We start from the raw sequence: 18960 nt of genomic DNA on the forward strand, positions 1-18960 counted from the left end.
TTACATATCAAGGGTAAAGTCTACTTTCAATTTCCAGACCAAAAAGCCGCTGGACAAAACTGGATTCAACTACAGCCAATCAGATCCAAGACACGTGACATACGCACACGCGTGTCCACAGATGGTGTGAGTGCAGTCATAGAGAAAATACATCGGTTTGTTTAATGCTGTCATGTTAGTCAATTCCCCAACTGCCATATTGGTTGTAAAAAAAGAAAGAAAAAAAGGTTTGGTTGCGTTCCCACTGGGCGCTCCGGTCTATCAAACCCGCCACATTATAGATTATCACCAATCAGAGCTAGCAGGCCATCAATCTGACTAACCACTGGTTGGCCTCAGGTAGCACTGGAAATGGCAGTCATCCAGACGCAGCCCCTGGAGAGGACAATGAAATTCCCAGAGCCTTGTGCGTCTCTGAATGGTCTTGTGGACCCACACACATCAGCTCTGAATTTCCAGCATTTACACAACAGTCACAAGACCAGCAATTGTCGTCACTTTGGCAAGTTGTCCTCCTCGCCTTTTCCAGAGGAGAATCGGCAAATGTTTGCAGGTTGTGTTTACTCGCGTTGTGTGCACGACATGCATTGTGAAAATGTACTTCACTTCTGGTGTTAACATCACACAATATTTTACTTGGTAAATGAACCAGAGTGGATACAGCAGGTGTCAATATGAGAGAAAAAAAAAAAAGAAGCCATCTCTGGCATCATGGAAATAGAGCCTTTAGGTTTGTTCTGTATGTCGACACAGTGTGTTGGACTCATGTGATGTGACCTTCCTCTGGAGACCTGGAGAACACATCCTGTATCAATTAGCCCACTGGGGAGCTCGTCTGGCTGTGGAGAGCACAGAGCTGAAGCCCATGCCTGTCTGCTCTGTGATGATCGACCACTTCCTCTGACGCATCCCCAGCATTTTCAGAGAGAAATTGTGGGGGATTTACTGCTGGTGGGATTTACTCTTTGTTCCAATTTGCAGGGGGATTACTCATTTTTTCATCATTCCTTTATTTATTTATTCTATTTCCGAATTCATTTCTAATTCACCTGAAGCGAAACAAAAATATCGAGCCAAATGCATAAATACTGTCAGAGTGAATAGATAATGACAGCAGGTCAAGTTGTGAGTGAGTCACGTCTTCGCTCCTGGAAGAAAGTGATTACTATAACACAGCGCTGACAATCACGACCAAGATAATCCCATTTCTACCATGAGGCTCAAATTGTATTATGTCACATTGTATTTCACATATGCTATCAAAAACTGGATTTAGATATGCAAACTATCTGGTGGGGAAAAAAAGTGAAATTCTAAAGGATAGAGGAGAAAGAAAACATGGAGCCGCAGGGTTGGCATCCAGGCGTGTCACTTTGTCAAGCTGTCTGCTTTCTGAGAGCTTGATGGTTTCTAAGGGAGGGGAGAAAAAAGTGTCGCAAAGGCATGCTCTTCTCCAAGATGAACAGATGGCAGAGTCTAAGTGTGGAGATTTGTTTTATATCTCCATCCCATGTTGTGGCGCAGTAGATGTGGGCTTCCGCTCCCCCCCCCCCCCATCCTCTTCTTCAAATGTTATTTTACAGGATAACGGATACACGCAATGTTTAAGCTAATGAGGAGTGGGTGTCGTTTTGTCTTCCTCTTTATTTCTTCCCCTCTCTCCCACCGACACATCATCTTGCTTTCTATTCTCCCTCAAACCCACGCTGGGAGCGGAAACCTATATGCCACACAATTATGCAACACAATTGGAGTGCTGCTCACAGCCTGGGTGGCCGTATAAAAACAGTATAGCTGACAGTAGAATTCCCGGCAGCTACTGATGCGCGGTACCCACAGTCAAAAGAACATAATTCTCATGGAGCTGGAGATGATATCAGGTCAGTGCACCACTGCTTCCTGAGCAAAGTACAGCGCAGTTCACTGGTTCAGTTTTTGCCACAGCAGTTATTTGGTTGTAGGGATGACAGTCAGTGGGTCAGTCCAGCGCCTTAGTTCACTGTCAAATACCTCAAAAAATTTTGGATGGTTAGACATATTAAATGTTGCAAGATGACATCTCCCACAGAGCTTAAAACCAGCATCATCACTGGTTGATAGTTAACACAGGGTTAATGGGCCAACAATGAATTAGCCATCGTCTGTTCACCGTACACTGTTTCTAATCTGACCAGTTTCATTTGTATCACAAGCTGAACACTATTCCACACAAAACACAAAGTTCAACACTTTTTGCACGGTCATAGGCACAGACAATATGTTGGACCTTTAGGTTCTTGCCTAGGGCCTTGGAGCCAATGTGGATTCTTGGCTTTAAGATCTATTATCTGAGTTGAATGTTTTGTAAATTAGCAAATTAAATCATATATTGTTACCACAAATACAAAACTTAAAACAATAACATATATAGACATCTAGATCTTTCTGCAAAAGTTGCATAAAATATGCAGTACATGACATGGAGGACCTAAAACCACAACAATTTAGCATATCATAATAATGAAAGTAACGTGATGATACATCTGTGGTATGTATGTTGCCCCATGTGTCGGGAAGGATCTGTGGGAAGTTTGTGTCAAGGGTCTGTGGTCATGATAATCCATCTATATGTAGAACGCATGAGAAACTAAAATATAAATACTATATACAGCATATGAAGAGTAATTATTACCACTACCTGAATATATTGAACTGGATGGTGGATAGCATGTTTTAAAATGCAAAATGGAAAATGTAATATATTTGCTTCAGGCTTTGGCTTAGCCTGATGAATGTTAAGGCAATTTTTAAATTCTTGAGTCTGTGGTGCAGGAAAGATATTGATCCAACAAACATATTTTTAACAATCTCATGAACATTAAAGCCACAAGGACTTGAAGTAGGAGACCTAAGTTATCTTCAATCAACATGTCTGTGTTTACATTTCCAAGCAATAGCCAGCATAAGCTCAAAGTCTAATAATGAGAGGCACCATAAATATGCATGGCTTCATTACAACCATATTAAAGAACTTTATCATCTGGAAAGAAATAACTCCAAAAATGAGTAAGGACAGGTTCTCTTTCCTGTTCAGGATTTTCAGTCACACACAAACTGTGACCAGAACCAGAAGCAGTGCTTACAGCCACATTACTATCTCCCGTAATGTCAACCTCATGTGCATTCACACAGAGAAGGTTCGGAGCAATTTAATCAAGCTCAGAATGATGGATTCCTCTGCGTGGTTCATTTGGTGAGGTGAGAATATTATGAATTCAGGAATATTAATAACTTCTCTCTTATCCTCCTTCCAAGAAAACCAGGAAGGAGTTGTTAGAAATTCATCAACAACAACAAAAACACACAGGGCTCCCCAGTTCATCATGGCTGCAAAGACTGCTGAAATCAAAAGAATAAATGGTGCCTGAACTCAAAGACTGCTTTATGTGTTATTCGAGAAGACTGTTAAAAAGCTTATACTCTTCTAAAATGACGGGACGTGAAGTGCTTTGACTCCTCACCTGCCGCTAAAAATCTCCATCCTGTCAGACTGACAAAACACAAGGCTCATGGCAGAAAACAAGCAGGTTCCATGTGGCTTTGGTTCATGAGTTAAACTAGGCAGTGTGCACATATAACAAAGTGAACATTTGAACTGGAACTTTACCATAAGACTACCATTCAGACTAAGGCAGGAAAGGCTTTAAGTTATTCTCTGAAAAACCTAAAGCTCCCAAAGGAAGCCGAATACATTCCCAAGATCCTGGAGCCTGGGAGACCAGCCCTGGCACCTGTGACCAGGTAAAGTTTCCACACAGTCGTTAATGGACACAGCGGCTGTTGTTTACTGAAGACTCCCCACAGAGGAGACTAGCTGACCCATGTCTGCAACCAGTGAGTGGTACAAATGGCAAACATCTCTTGGAGTCATTATTTATGCAGGAATGCCCTTGGGAGTCTTTGCACTTGTTTACACAGTCACGGCACAGTCCATTCATGACGGCTCCGAGTAAATGAGCCGCTTGCTACCAATTTGTCCTGGACGACGAAGCTTTGGGGCTATACTACCCACAGTTACCTTGGGGTGGGTGTGTGTGTGTGTGTATGTGTGTGTGTGTGTGTGTGTAGGGGTACGGAAATAAGGTTAACTCAGCACTGTTGGGAACCGACCTGGAACTACGGACATACCAGTCCCAAAGGAATCAGGAGGCAACGTGTCACGTCTGGAAATAAATGAGAGGATGTTTTTTTCTAGAGGAATTCCGTGGACTTTGACCTCTGAAATGGGCTGTTTGTTTGCCCGAGGACGAGGACAGTTGTCAAAGTTTTTGAGCAACACCTCCCCCACAGAACCAAAACCAAGACAGAGTTTTAGGCAGGTTGATTTCAAAGGCAAAAGTGACGACAGAATGAATCTATCATCAGTTTATGATGCTTTTTCCATTTTTTTTTCTTTACCGTAAGTTTTTGTTATTGTGAATGGAAAAGTTCTGCAAAGTTAAAAAGCCCAAACTCTGCGTTAAAGGGAGTCCCCCCCCCCTCCTCACAGAAAACAGTGAGGCTCCTGAAACAGCTTGTCAGTATAGTCGGGGCCATAATGCACATTTAGGAAGATATTCCCTATACTCGCTAGAAGCTATTGACCAATCAGAACCCATTAGGCCAGCGGGCCAATCTGGGCAGACTGGGTTTTATCAGAAGGAGGGCCTTTAAGAGACAGGAGCTAAAACCAAGTGTTTCAGACAGAGGCTGAAAAGTGGAGCTGCAGCAATGGACAGAATGAGGAAAGTGATGTGTTTTCTTGACATTAGAGCAAGTAAACCTTTTCAAGTATTAACCCAGATTAAAATCATCAAGCTAAATATGAGCAGAATATGGCTCATTTATTTATTCTGTTTTAAAACTGATAATGAGAAATATAATGTACAGCAAGTCCATCTCAATTAATGCAGATTCCTTCTTCTGTTGTATGGCCAGAAGGTTGAATCAATTAGATCATTCACATAACTTATTGTTGAAGAACCACATCGACTTATATGCTTGTTAAAAGGTTTGAATGTTTCACTTGTGCAGAAATGTTAAAATTAGAATGTGCTTCAGTATATCAGCCAAAATAGGTCATCATTTATTGTAGCTGCCAAAGGGTGAATTACAACTACAACATATCTGTATGAAATGTTATAACTCATCATAAAATTTAAATAAGGTTCAATAATAGACATCTTGAAAGGTCAGATATATTTTATAGCATATTTGAGCATGTGTACCACCTTGATAGTCATTAATCAACTAATCAATGTAACTATGCAAAACACAAGATTAGCACCAGCATTTAAAAGAGCTTCTTGGTTGACTTGATAAATATCAAATAGAACTTGACCACATGGAAGTAAAGAAGACAAGTTACGAGAATTGACTGTGAGCCGATCGGCCAAACCAGCATGGCAGCGGCAGCCATTAGCCTGTAAACACTGGAAGTTGTCCTCTCCTCAGCCCTCATATTATTCACGACACTCGTGGATGGAGTGAAGATGAGACCAATTGATAAACAAGAAAAAACTTCAATCCTTTGGTTTGTTTTGTTGTTATATCAGTGAACACAACAATTAGATCTCAGTGTGGACACTGGAGACACAATTCTATCAGGTGTAAATATTATATTGAAATTCTTTATTAGGATTGAGCCATTGAGATGCATCATCTTGTTTTCAAGGGGTTCTTCAACACAAGTACATTTCGACAACATATTTAACACACACACACACACACACACACACACACACTATATTGTGTGGCAATTAACTGTTGAAGCTGAATCCACAAAAACAAAGAATGCAAACAGATCAAGCAAAATGAAAAAAAAAGAATAAAGATAAATGAATAAAATGAATTGAAAGGCCAGTAACATCAGTACTGTCATTGATACAATTAGAAATTAAAGAAAATGATCATACTTATTATTATTATTATATATATTAGTATCGGTGACATGTTCAGCTAGTCCTATAATGACAAAAAAGGGCATTTTCGAACCAATGTAAAGAATATGTGCTGGTGAATTATTTTGAAGCAAACTGCTTTTCGACAAAAACCTAACAGGATATGTATAATGTAATGTAAATTTTCAATAAAACATGGATGGAGAAAAATTCAAAAGACCTAAAAAATTAATTTGGTGAAGAAAACACAAAGAAAACAATGCAGGCTCCGGCCTTATGACTGACAAAGTAAACAACGTGCAATAAATAAAGGAAGTCAACAGGAGGCATCTTGTACTAAGTCATGTAATGAGAAAGTAGAGGAAATCTGTGCTTTCAGCTTCTAAATACAAATGAACCATAAATTAGTGTTTGTCACAAGTGATGTTAAATAGTAAGTGACTTCTTCTGAATAAATCCTGAGTTCAAGGTTTTACATTTGGGTTTTTTTTTGTATTGATCCGAATATTTCTCTCTTATTCAGACAAAAAAAAAAATTCAACAGGCAGCTCTTGACTTTGTCGGTGTCATGTAAAAACAGACAGGAGGAGGGTGGAAGTGCACTTGTTTGAAAAGAACATTTCAATTTCAGTGCATTTGATTTGTGATTGAAAAAGATGCAGCGGATTCAATTTAGCAGAGAAGTACTGAAGGCAAAAGACTCCCCCTACAGTTCCATCGTGCTCATCGAGGAAAACAGTAATAAAAAAAAAGGGAGGAAATGTGGTTAACGGAGAAGCAGAGTAACTGAGAGAGAAAAAGAGGAATGAAGCGATGGGATAATTTAACAAGCTTCCTCCTAAACCACTCCAAAACCTCCAGAGTTTAATTGCTGGGAGGCAACATTATCCCTAGCAACACTGTGTCTGTCTCTTGGCTGGGATTCGGTGGGTACCTGCTGTATCCACTCCCCACACAATACAGCGCCCACTGAGCCATATAATCCTCTCAGGCCCTCCTCTTCTGGAGAACCACATTCAATCCCGTTGTGACATGGGAAAATCTCCTCTTCTCTGTTTTTTTTTTTTTTTTTTGTCAGGGTACGTGCTTCAAATAAGCCCAATCAGTAGGCGCGGTTATGTGTGCACAATGCTACAGGGGGCCGTAGAGTAGAGAAAACAGAGAGGAAGAGTTTAATAAAAAAAATAAAAAATAAAATAAAGCATTTGATTTGCTGCTGTGAAATTTGGGCTACTTCCCATTCCTCTGCGGAGCTCCCAGCAGCAGCTATATTTCTGTTTATGTTTAAATGTGAATCAGTCAGATGAGCTGTTGAGCTCCTGCTGAATCATCCCACACTCCCCATCACGAAGCACAGGGTTACTTCTGAACCAGCTGCCTTGTAGGAGAAAACAAGGAAGTAATGCTACTTTCTTGCCGACACCTCTTTCAAGTTGCCCTTGCAACAAAAATTACAACAACGGCTTTGATGCCAGTCTGACATGCTTAGAGATATATTCTCGGTAAAAATGCAGACACATACTAGATTATCATCCCAATGAGTTTGTTCCGATGCCTTTTAACTGTCTGAACGGAGTAAGAGCCGGGGAGAGAAAAGCGTTTACGACACTGTGCAGAGGGACGTAGAAACAGTGGCTCATTACACAAAATGGCAAAAGAAGGAAAAAAAGAAGGTTATTTCTTTCTTGGCCGGTGTTTTGTAACTTAAGTCAATATGGCATTTATGGACCTGCTGCGACATCTTTTAATTACACAATGAGCTAAATAATGAGAAAGTACAGAGGCGGTGGAGTGGAGAAGTTCTCACTGTTTTTATTCATTTTACTTTTAGGCTGTCACTGTCCAAGCAAATGAGTTCCGAGACTTGTAATACTTAGTTCTCTGTGAGCAAAAATAACTTGTTTTTTTTTTTTTACGTGAGAAAAAGAGCTCAGTGCTTTGTTATGCACCATTTGATTACATGGTAACCTTTAAGAATACAAACTGTTGTGTATACTCATTCTGACAGATCTGTACTTCCTTCATTACAGTTTCTGGGCTGAGATGCTGAGTTATATGTTCACCCTCTTAAAATAATTATGTATGGGTTCAGCTATGAAGTACTGTTGTTTTTCTCACGCTGTAAAAGTTTGTGGATACTCTTCATTCATGTTTTTTTTCCAGTATCACGATCTGTTCATCTATTACATTTTAGTTTGAAAACAGCTTTTTCAATCTAAAACTACCTCTGTTCAAACAATCACACAAAATGTATGGAAATAAAAAAAAATGGATATCACATGATACATGTACATGTTGGATGTCTGCGGCAGTGTGAACAGGAAGATATGTGCATGCCAGTGTAAACAGGAACTGCTTAAATAGCAGCTCGTTGCCTACAGATGTATAATTGTCAAATGCAGAATTTAAGGACACAACAGCAGTAAGCAAAGACAAGAGGGAGGGAGAGGGAGAGGAACTCTTGTAATCGATTATCCATGTCGTGTTAGTTCTGAAAAATCAGCTCAGGCTACATCTTGACTCAAAAGACCCAATCTGCAAACTGTTGTGAAGGTCTATGTTATCATTTCCAAACATATCTTTCTCAGCCATCCAGACTAAAACAATATTCGGGGTCAAACGGGGCCAGCAGGGTTTCCTAGCTTCTCAGTTTGAGCTGATCAAATAGTCCTGGGTTACTGCATTTTCAAACCAGAACGTTGCAGTGTGGATGTAGCCCTCGTCTTGTAAAAGAGTTGTCCTACCTTTCTGAGAGGCCGGAGGTCAGAGGTCGCAGGTGTTGGGAGAGGGAGAAATTGCTCGATGGTGACGCCAAGAGTCAAGTCAGATGTCAACACCGCACTAAAACAAAAAAGAGTTATGGTTGATTCTTAGTAATGACCAAGATTACACATTTAAATTGGAACAATCAATATTACAGCAAACTATTTCTCTTCTTAATATGTAATTGAAGATGACATGAAGTCTCCACAATGCTCATGTTATTCACTCCTCATTGTCCTATTAATGGAAGACTATCACTCTCCAGGGAAATGACACTGGGTGGAGGTTTATTGTTTTTTTCTGTTTTCACCTGAGAAAATAAACATTATGAAAAATAAATGTTGTGAAAAATTAAAATATATTATTTAATCTATAAAAAGAGCTCAGCCATTTCATATTATAGCCTGTAGAGACTTGTAATTTTTAGTAAACGTCCATCAAAATGGAGAAAATATTGCATTGTATGTTGGGGACTCATTTCAGTGGTGGATATTTTACAGCAGCAGGATGGTGAATATGGGATTCAGTCATAAAAAACCACAATGTGTGTGTTCATAATGACGGAACATGTCACCCAGTGCAGCAGCGATGTGTTTTCAAGTTGTTTTTTCAACAACAGTGGAGCTCTGAGGCAGTGGAAAAAGACATGTCAGGCTTTAGATGCACAAAACCCTCGTTAGTGGAAGACATTTTTTGTTAGTTTGCTTTTTGCTTTAAATGGTATTAATAAAAATGGATAATTACACCAGAATCATCATTTAAAGTTTCATAAATGTTTCCTAAAAAATGACACTTACAAAGACAAAGTGTTGAAAGTAAAGCTGCTAATGATGGGATAGAATTTCCACAGCGGATGTGGAGCCGCTGCACTTTAATGTGGCAGCTCACATTCCTAAAAAACGTGGAAAACTTTCCCATCCAGCACTGCTGTAAGAAATAAGATGGTGAGGTGCAAGGTTAGCTCATAATCCATAATAGATAGTTAAGATTGGCCACGTTGGCATCGGATCCTCATGAAAATGGTAACAGGCCTTGGCAGGGGGACAGAACCCAACAAATCAAAACCGCGAGGCTTCCACTCATTTGCATTCAGGCCATGAAGGTCGTTTCTCAAAATCTTTGTCAAAAAAATAAAAAAAAGAATGTGGTGAGCCGCGTCTCCCCCACCTGCTGCTTTATTCTCAGGGATTTGTAGCATCGCGGCCATCGTGTTAACGCTGAATGAGAGCTCTTTAAAAAAAACAAAAAACACACCCATTTGCCAACACAGCGAGTGATTCAAGTAACATTAGATTATATAAATTGTCAGTAATGAGGCACCGGGGACAGCATCTGTGATCCGCAGAGGTCGAGCGTAACATTCTCCCTCTCGCTGAATAAAATGCATCCTGAGTGCGATTTAACAGCCTTAACATGAGCAGGTACATACAGAGAGACAGGCAGAGGTCCAAGAGGGCACGGCGCTCGTTGTTGTAGAGGTCACACACACACTCACACACACACACACACACACACACACACACACACACACACACAGAACAATGATACACAAACACTGCTGACAAGGGGAAAATATGAGGACTCGTGAAGTACTGTAAAATGTACGAAGAAACGGATGTAAGGGTCATTTTACTGAGCGGCACCATTAACATCGCTGGCCTTGTCTGAACTGTAGCTCTGATCAGTCACACACACACACACACAATATGCAAAATGTGTGCAGGCAAGCACACACGCACACACACACACACGCACACACACACACACACAGACACACACACACACACACACATACACACACACACACACACACACACAAAGCAGCATTTCTCCTCTTTTTTTGCCCTCAGCGAAGGAGAGGTCGACATTTTAACTGCATCGGCGAGGAGATGGCTTCTTTTCACCTTGACGGGCATATAATGAACATTTTTCATTTTGAGCTTAGCTTCACTTACGGAGTCAGTCAGCTATTTTCTCTTTGAACCTTCCCCCCCCCCTTTCCTGACATTTCCCTCTGTGGTTTTGCCAGAATGATCTTCACAGTAAATTTGTGCCCCTTTAAAAGAAATAGGATATATTTCTGTTGATTTCCTTTTTTCAAATCATTCATTTCCATAAAGGTCCCTGTATAAAACACACAGGCCTCAGGTGCACCAAGAAACACAAACACTATGCTAATCACACCTGTTTCAATTAGAGCCCGGGTATCCATGACATCCATATCATTATCGACTTATTGTTTTGCATTTTGTTTTAGAGAAGAAAAAAGCTGCACCTGGAAGGAATATGGCAAAATATTTGATTGTTGATGAGCGTCGTGTTTAAAAAGGCACATTGTGGCAGGAAGGAATGGAAAAATCGGGGGTTGAGGGGTATTCAGCTGCAACACGCAACTTCACCACTAGATGTCTCTAACTTTTACACACTGAACCTTTAACCCCTGTGACTGGAAAATCATAAAGAGAGACGAACAACAAACACAAAAACATAGAATAAAATTATGAGTTGTTCATGCTGGACATTTTAATAATTCAGTTTAAGTGTTTGTTGCATTTTAAAAGTACAGCTGGTTGTGCAGTGTTGGTTTGGATTGTATCTCGGCTGAGGCTGGTTGTGATTGACAGTCGTAGTCTGGTGTAGCACCCGAGTGTTGCAGAATGTACATTATTATGAATTGATAAACAGAACTCTATTTTTCCAAAAAGCTAAAGTTTATAGCCTCTTGTTAGCTCTGTAATGCTTTGCCAAACATGGCTGTCATCCTCTCACTCAAAGTGATGGATTAGCTTTACTGGAGGAAACGGCGAAGGCCGAAAGAAAAGGGAAAACTCATTCTATGCATCTTATAAACTAAGATTAGAGAAATAACAAAGAAGAAAATAACAAAAAGAAACGATAAAACGGAAAACTCGTCAACACCAAACGGAACATTCGGGAATGATTAATTATCCTTAAAGCCAGACTCGAACTGTAAACTCACCTGCAAAGGGTTTAGGGCCAAAACGTTAAATGCTACAAAAAGCCAAATGTGCGTGCATTTAAAAGGCTAACAACACCAGACCACATGCACCATACGCAGACACAGTCACACACACACACACACACACACACACACACACACACACACACACTTTTACCCACATTTGCCCATGCAGGAGGGAGGGGGGTGGCTGGCAGGGTGCATTCCAAGACAGCTGGTGAAAACCGGGTGTGCTCTGGCTGCTAGAAGGAGCAGATTCAGGTGACATCTGTGCCTCCTGTTGCAGCGCAATAGTAGAAACACTAAAAGTGAATTACAACATTAATGATAGTGCTCTGCAAGCTGTCGTTCCATATTACGCATCCATTATTCCTTGCATGGGTACTCAGAGGCATCGTGGAGGAATAGGGCTGCTGCCCCCCCCCCCCCCCTCCTCACACACAGACACACCCTCACCCACCTCCGCTCCCGACCCCCACCTCCACACAACAGCCACCTCACAGAGAGCAGGAGCAGTTGTTGAAAGGATCGGCCGGTTTATAGAGTAACACCTTCCACCGCTACACCATGTCACCACATGGCACGCTGCAGACTGGATGACTGATTCTCTTTCTCTCCATTTCCATCCCTCACTTCATCTTTCAAGCGGGCAACCTTCCACCCCTGACCCCCTCCCCACTCCCCCTACCCCTCCTCCTCCTCCCCGCGTCGCCGCCGCCGCCGCTATTTCAGACAACATTTGTTTGATCTTGCCGCCCTCTACAGCTGAATGAAATCAATCTGGGAGAGATGTCATGTGTGAGCAGAAATGATTGGCCACAAGAAAACATGTATTTGAGAACACGGAGCCCGTGCCCTCTGCTTGCGAAGGCTTGACGCACGCATGTGCATGTGCGCGCGCAGACACAGCGACGGAGAGGCCGGCGCTCGCCTGATAGGCATCACACAGACATCTCCGAGCTGTCACCCATCCCCAGACTTTCAATAACTTCAAATCCCCTGAAAACTTGAAGAATAAAGGCAGAGTCGATCACTCATAGCTCTCTTCACTCGGCTCCTCTCTTCAGGGAAATAACAGCCGAAGGAGAAAAACAAAGTCAGGATCCCATCCTCTCCGGCAGAGAAGCACTAGCATCCCTGGAGGACATAGGGAGAACTCTTCTTTCATCACTCTGGTTAAGAAACAATAAAAAAATATTCATTTAAGATGTTATGACACAAATAGCACGCAGGAAGAAACCAACTATATGGGAGGATCATTGGTAATCAAAGGTGGATTTTTCAGGATAAAAAGCTGGAGGAGAGGAAAAACTGCAGAAGTGGGTGATGGTGCTGGCATCACTAACACATCAACACAGCTTTCACGCCAGCCTACACATTTCTATAGGAGTCTGTGTGAGATCTGGATTCGCGCCATGCAGGATCGGATGGCGGGCGCTCCCCTCCACAGCATCTCCCGAGAACATAAACAGATCGTCGGCAGCAACCGCAGCTCTGTGCCCCTGACTGGCTGTGATTTCTTCATTCAGGAGAGAGTGCCACGAAATGTGTCGTACTTGAAGTGTTTTACAATTACCAGCTGATTATATCAGCTGCATTAGCATATTAAAAGGAAGACTACTTGAACACACAGATAATGACTGACTGTTGAAAATAATTTCCCCACTCATTATCGACAGCAGACACCGAGATCTGGGAAAGGAAATGTTGATGAATACCCATAAACCTTTATTGTGTAAATAACAACAATTAGAGAGAAATTAGATCGGGCTGTGTTGGTAAAGAGGGAGATAATTCTAATTAAAAACTTGCAGATATCTGGGGAACAGAGCATAAAGCTGTGCATCTATAGAAGTGAATTAGTAATCACTCTTGTGAAAAACTTTTGTGTTGTTCACAAGGTGTCATTAAACCAAATCACTACTCCCCTTTAATGTCAGACCACAGACTTCTATTCAGTATGTGTCATGTTTGCATCTCAGTAACAGCTTCTGACAACATGACATAAATATTTAATTAAAAAAGGACTTGCTTCCGTCATACATGTAAGATGCTGACAAGTGGAAGTTAGATATTTCTCCTCTGCCGCAGTGTTTTTTTCAACCGACTGAGCGATATGTTGATGAAATTATTTTGCAAATAATGTTTACTTCAGTTATTGGGTAATCAATCTTTAGATTGCCTGTTTTCTCCCACCAACAGTCCAAAACCGAGAGAGAGAGAGAAGAGAGAGACAGGGTGAGAGAGAGAGATTCAATTTACAAAGATATAGAGAAAATAATATGAGAGCAGAATATGTTCGGCAGTTTTCCTTGATAACTCGTGAAAATGATTAATTAATTACCGAAAGCGCTGAAAATGTTCTATTAGTCAATTAATCAAGTAAATGTTTCAGCACTAACATTGTTTATTGACAATATAGAAGGACTTTGCATATTTGCAATGGGCCGCGATGTGGTATCATAACTTGATTCAGATATTATCATGCTGTCTAAAAAATCTATAGAAATGATCTTTTAGTAAGACATGATGACATGAAAATCAAAAACACAATTTAAAAATATTGATCATAATCATAGTCAAACAGTTTTCATCTCACCCAGAATGTTGCACATTGTCATGCATTGCAAGCTGACTACTTAAAGGCCCAGTCAGTCATTTTCAAATGAGGTAATTTAAGGGGTTTACGTCTTTTGATGTGAAATACAGCAGAATAACACTTTCATTGTCACCCGCTGTATTTTTTGGCTCGAAGATGAGACAAAAGCTTCCAACGCCGGGATATTGCTTGCTCATTCCGGAGCTCCGTCCTCTATTGTTGAGCAGCTGAAAATGCGTGTGGACGTGAAGGAGACTCTGAATGTCATGAAATTCATCAGGCTGGGAGTTTTTTGTCTCTGTGTGCGGGTAAAGTGAGTTTTCACAGGCAGAAATCTCAGCGCCGGGGTCGAGAAATCATTAAGTTATTAACATTTATCAACGACTATCACAGCCTCCCTGCAGCTATGTGATGGCAAGTTTGTGATTTTTGCCCCTTTGAAGTATTGTGATGCCTTCAAGTACTGTGAAATATTTAGTTTGGGAACGGTAGGTAGATTTCTACTGCAGCTTTTACTTTTTATTCTCCCCTGGAATCCACCACCTCCAGCAGCACTGTTAATCAATACACACTTTTTCTTGCCCTTTTTCCTCCTTCGTACACATATCTCCCTGTCTGACCAAACTGGCGAATTTGTGCTCTTAATCAGCTTGCCTGCCTTGTCTCTTCACTGGAGGCTGGCGACACGCTTCCCTTCCCCCTTAATTCCCTGGCTCTCAACAGACAGGCGCGCTGATTAACATGCACGCCCAGGTAGGAGCTCCCTCCAACACAACCCCGCTGCCCACCAGGTCCACACACCATTATCCCCGCTACTCAATAGCACCCATCTCAATGCACATCTGTCGAGCTGCCGCATCCCCGCTCCTTAATTAGCTTTACAACTTTCCCCCACTTCGGGATGGAAAAAGAAGGGATGAATTTGTGGCCGGCGCGCAGATAAAACGAGGGAGGGAGAGTGGCAGACAAAGAGGGAGGAGGACATATGCTGAATGCTGAGACAGAAGATGAAATAGAGTGTGTGTTTATGTGTGTGCACTTCAGGGAAGGTGGTGGCGGCGGGGGACATTAATTCCTCTCGTGTCTGGGCCCCAGCATCACCGCGAAACCCTGTCCTCCTCCTTGCCTCCATGTGGCCATCTCTCCACCCAGAGGATGCAGCCCTACAAGCATGAGCCTTATCTTATCTGTTTCCCTCTCTCATCGACCCACCCATCCACCCAACCCACCCCTCGGTGCTTCTGAGTTCTGTCCTGTCTCACGTTTGATTCTCACCCCTCTCGCCCATTGTCGCTGGGCCCCATTGACGGCTATAATGGTGTGCAGTTTCGTATGTTTGAGTCGTTGCTCTGGCTAATGCAAATCTGAGACGCGGTCTCAGCGGCACATTTGTCAGCAGCTGAAAACAGACTAAAGAAGTAGACAGTGAGAAAGGAGGCATCCAATTAATATGAAATTGTCTCCAGAAGTCAAAAAGGCTTTAGTTCCACTTGAGTGTGTCTAAATGCACAGAGTAAGGCTAATTATAATCCCATTGAGTATTTATACTATTTACGCTTTGCCCCTGTCATTACTACAAGCTGTAATCCTCCGACCCGTGTTGTCTGCATGTGTTGATGAGCCTTATGCCAGTTGCCAAAAATACTTAAGCTTGTTTCCCATTCCTGAAGGATACAGCGACTATTTCGTGCACAAACAATGTGAAATTAATCACCGTTACCATGGCAATGAGCAGCGAACAATATCATAATCAGTGCCGCCATCAAGAATGTAGTTTCAATCCGGAGGGCCAAAGGTTGGTGTGGAAAGAAGAACAATGAGCTATTTTAGTCAATCTGCAATTCTACATACATGGCAGCTTCATTAGAACTACCCACTGCGTTTATAACCTTCTGCAGGCCTCCTACCAACCATCACCACTATTACAAATACTAATCTCCGATGTGTATTTCACCCTCCATCCTTCCTTCCATCCAGCAATTATGCCCCCCGCCATCAAAAGCCATCAAAACAGTAATTTCACTTTTTCACAGGCAGGCTTTTCACATTTCCTTCCGTGAAAGGCTTGAATCATCCCCTTATCTCCATGGCTATTACACAGTGTGCATGAGAGTGAAAACAATGGGCTCGGTGTGATGAGATCATGGCACTCCATTTCTCCAAGGCCACTCCGGTAGACATAGAGACAATCCAGCAGCAGTAAGGAGGATGGGGATGGTGAGGACCAGAGGATTTCTCGGTCACTGAGCCCAGGGCTGTGAGGCAGGTCATCCCCAGTAATAGGAGAGGGAAGAAGAAGAAGAAGAAGAAGAGGCGGAGGAGGAGGTGGTGATGGCGGTGAAGGGTCTGGCAGCTTGGACACTTTTAAGGCCCTGACACTGAGGTCAGTGACTGGAACCCAAAGTTGGACCATTTATTCCTGCCTGTGTGAAAACTCTTGCAGGATCTACCAACGCTGCTGCTGTATGTGCACAGTGTTGAGGCGAGTCGGTCGGCGTCTTGCAGAGACAGAGAGAGAAAGAGGGAGTGCTCGACTGAAAAGGATGTGGCAGAGTAAAGTGACAGGCCCGGGGACGGAGGCAGGAGGAGGAGGCAGGAGTTGCAGGAAGAGACAGCTCACAAGTGACTAAAACAGCAGGTCTGAGAACCAAAATGTCTACACTAAGTCATTTTACTTTACTTTACCCTGACAGTAGCGATCTGAATTTCTTCTTTTTCAGTTAGAATGCTATATTTTATCTTCAAGTCCCAAAAAATCATATTTTTGTCCTTATAACCCTCTGAAACAAAGAAATAGTTTTGCATAGAACTACAGTTTGTTGTTCAAATAGAGTTATGTCTTTAATTATAACATCCATTAAGGAGGAGATGTTTTCTGCTACAATTTTTTTTGCAAAAACAAGTGGACAGATTACCACAAAACGCGGTGGAGAGATGTGATATGGGTCAGGAATGAACCAATTAAATGTTGGTGCGGTTCAGAATAAATGGGCAGATCCAGTAAATTTGTTTCACTTTCTCTGCAGCGTTTCTCACAGAATTCATTCAATCCATCTTTAGTGAGGTTTAAAGTGACAGGTACAGAAACTAAAGGGAGAGAACTGCATTGCAGGATGAGGTCCGCCCTCTGTGTGGAGGGTAAGAACTTTATGGATGATAGAACATAGTGTAAGTTATTAGTTATGAGAAGTGTAAAAATATTTGTTCATTATAAAAAAGGGATCCAGGTCGAGAACTTATCCAAGGGTGGACTTGGGATTCATAACTGGGTTGAATCGGTCACATGCTGTGCATTGAAGATGTAAAATCAAAACTAGAAAGTACTTATAATCAATATACATGTATCTTACCCAGACTGCCCTGATAAAAACAAATGATACTGAGTGAATTCTCCTGGTGAAATGAAGCAAAGTATAAACTAAACACATCTTTGCACATTTGGACACAAATAATTACTTTATAGATTTCTGGGAATCTGCTGGTTTCTATCTATTTTCAGATAATTTATTATTAACATATACGATACTTGTATTTTAACAGTGAAGATCTTTATTATTCGTCAAAGTTGTATTATTGTTGCAAGGTAATACAGTGCAGACTCATTAAATCAATCAATGCATGTAAACACAATTACCATGCAATTATATGCAAGTTGTATGGCTCTGCTAATTACTTTTCACCCTGGATGAAAATAGATGGAGCCGAGGGGAATATACAGCAGAAAACCTACAAATTTGGTAAAATAGGTTTAAAAAGTTAAGTATAAAAAATGTTTTCTCCTCATAAAGCTGAAATCTGGCCACATAATGTTATTTTCCCTGAAGATTTAAAACAAGAAATGCTGTAAGACTTTGTACGCTTATGAGACACAATCTGGTTCACTGACATATCTCCCCATCTCCATTTCCATTACTGAGCTCTGTTCCTGTGTCTTTAACTCTCCATTTGTCTGTCTTTTGCAGCACGCGCGCACACACACACAAAACACACATGCACACACTTCCTCTCTATCTCTCACTCCATCTCTCTTCCTCTTTTTCTCATTGGAAAGGGGGAATCGGGTGGGGTGGAATGATCGTGTTAGGGGGTTCACAGAAGACTGACTGTTTATTATTGTCTTCGGCCCACTTAACTCTGACAGTAACAGAATGAGATGGGGAGAGAAGCGAGTGCCATTAATCACGGTGTCGGGAGGGCCCGAGCCGAGCGGAGACGCATCCATACTGCATGTGCCTGGGAGAGGAACACAAAGTGATTTTCAGGCCAGCCGGCCTCGTAGAGCCGCTGTGCAGCCTCCAAGTTCAGACTGCCGGCAGATGAAGAGTGCAGGGGGAAGAAGTGGGCAGCTCTTCACACTCAATCTTCTTCATATGTTCTGACACATTGCACCTACAGCCACCCTCTGTTACCGGCAAACCTCAGCTAGAGTCAGCGCTATTTAAAAAACCCAGAAATATCTCCTGCAGGGAGTGAAAGTGTCACTGTGGGAGAAGAGTCATTAACCTGTGCTTTTATTTTGAATTTATCATTGTAGAACGATGCTAACATGAGATCACCTGGATTAAACCGGGCTGCAGGCAGGCTGAACCGATATATAAAGTATATGATGTGGCTCGTGGCAGTATTAGCATACGGTCGCCACAAAAAAGTGAATTTGGCTCACACGTCAATGACAGCTCCGGTCTGTCAGGCGTCAGACT

General features: G+C 41.8%; 1 protein-coding gene across 6 annotated transcripts in view; it reads right to left on the reverse strand.

Annotated features, from left to right (window-relative positions):
- Positions 1-18960, reverse strand: part of LOC109634329 (RNA binding protein fox-1 homolog 3-like) — a 391336-nt gene that overhangs the window by 298467 nt on the left and 73909 nt on the right. For all 6 annotated transcript variants that reach the window (XM_069524959.1, XM_069524962.1, XM_069524964.1 and 3 more), the window contains exon 3: positions 8663-8759. The gene's annotated coding sequence lies outside the window, so the exon portion shown is untranslated. The remainder of the gene's footprint in view (positions 1-8662; positions 8760-18960) is intronic.

This window comes from Paralichthys olivaceus, chromosome 5 (genome assembly GCF_024713975.1).
Source record: "Paralichthys olivaceus isolate ysfri-2021 chromosome 5, ASM2471397v2, whole genome shotgun sequence".
Classification (NCBI taxonomy): Eukaryota; Metazoa; Chordata; class Actinopteri; order Pleuronectiformes; family Paralichthyidae; genus Paralichthys; species Paralichthys olivaceus.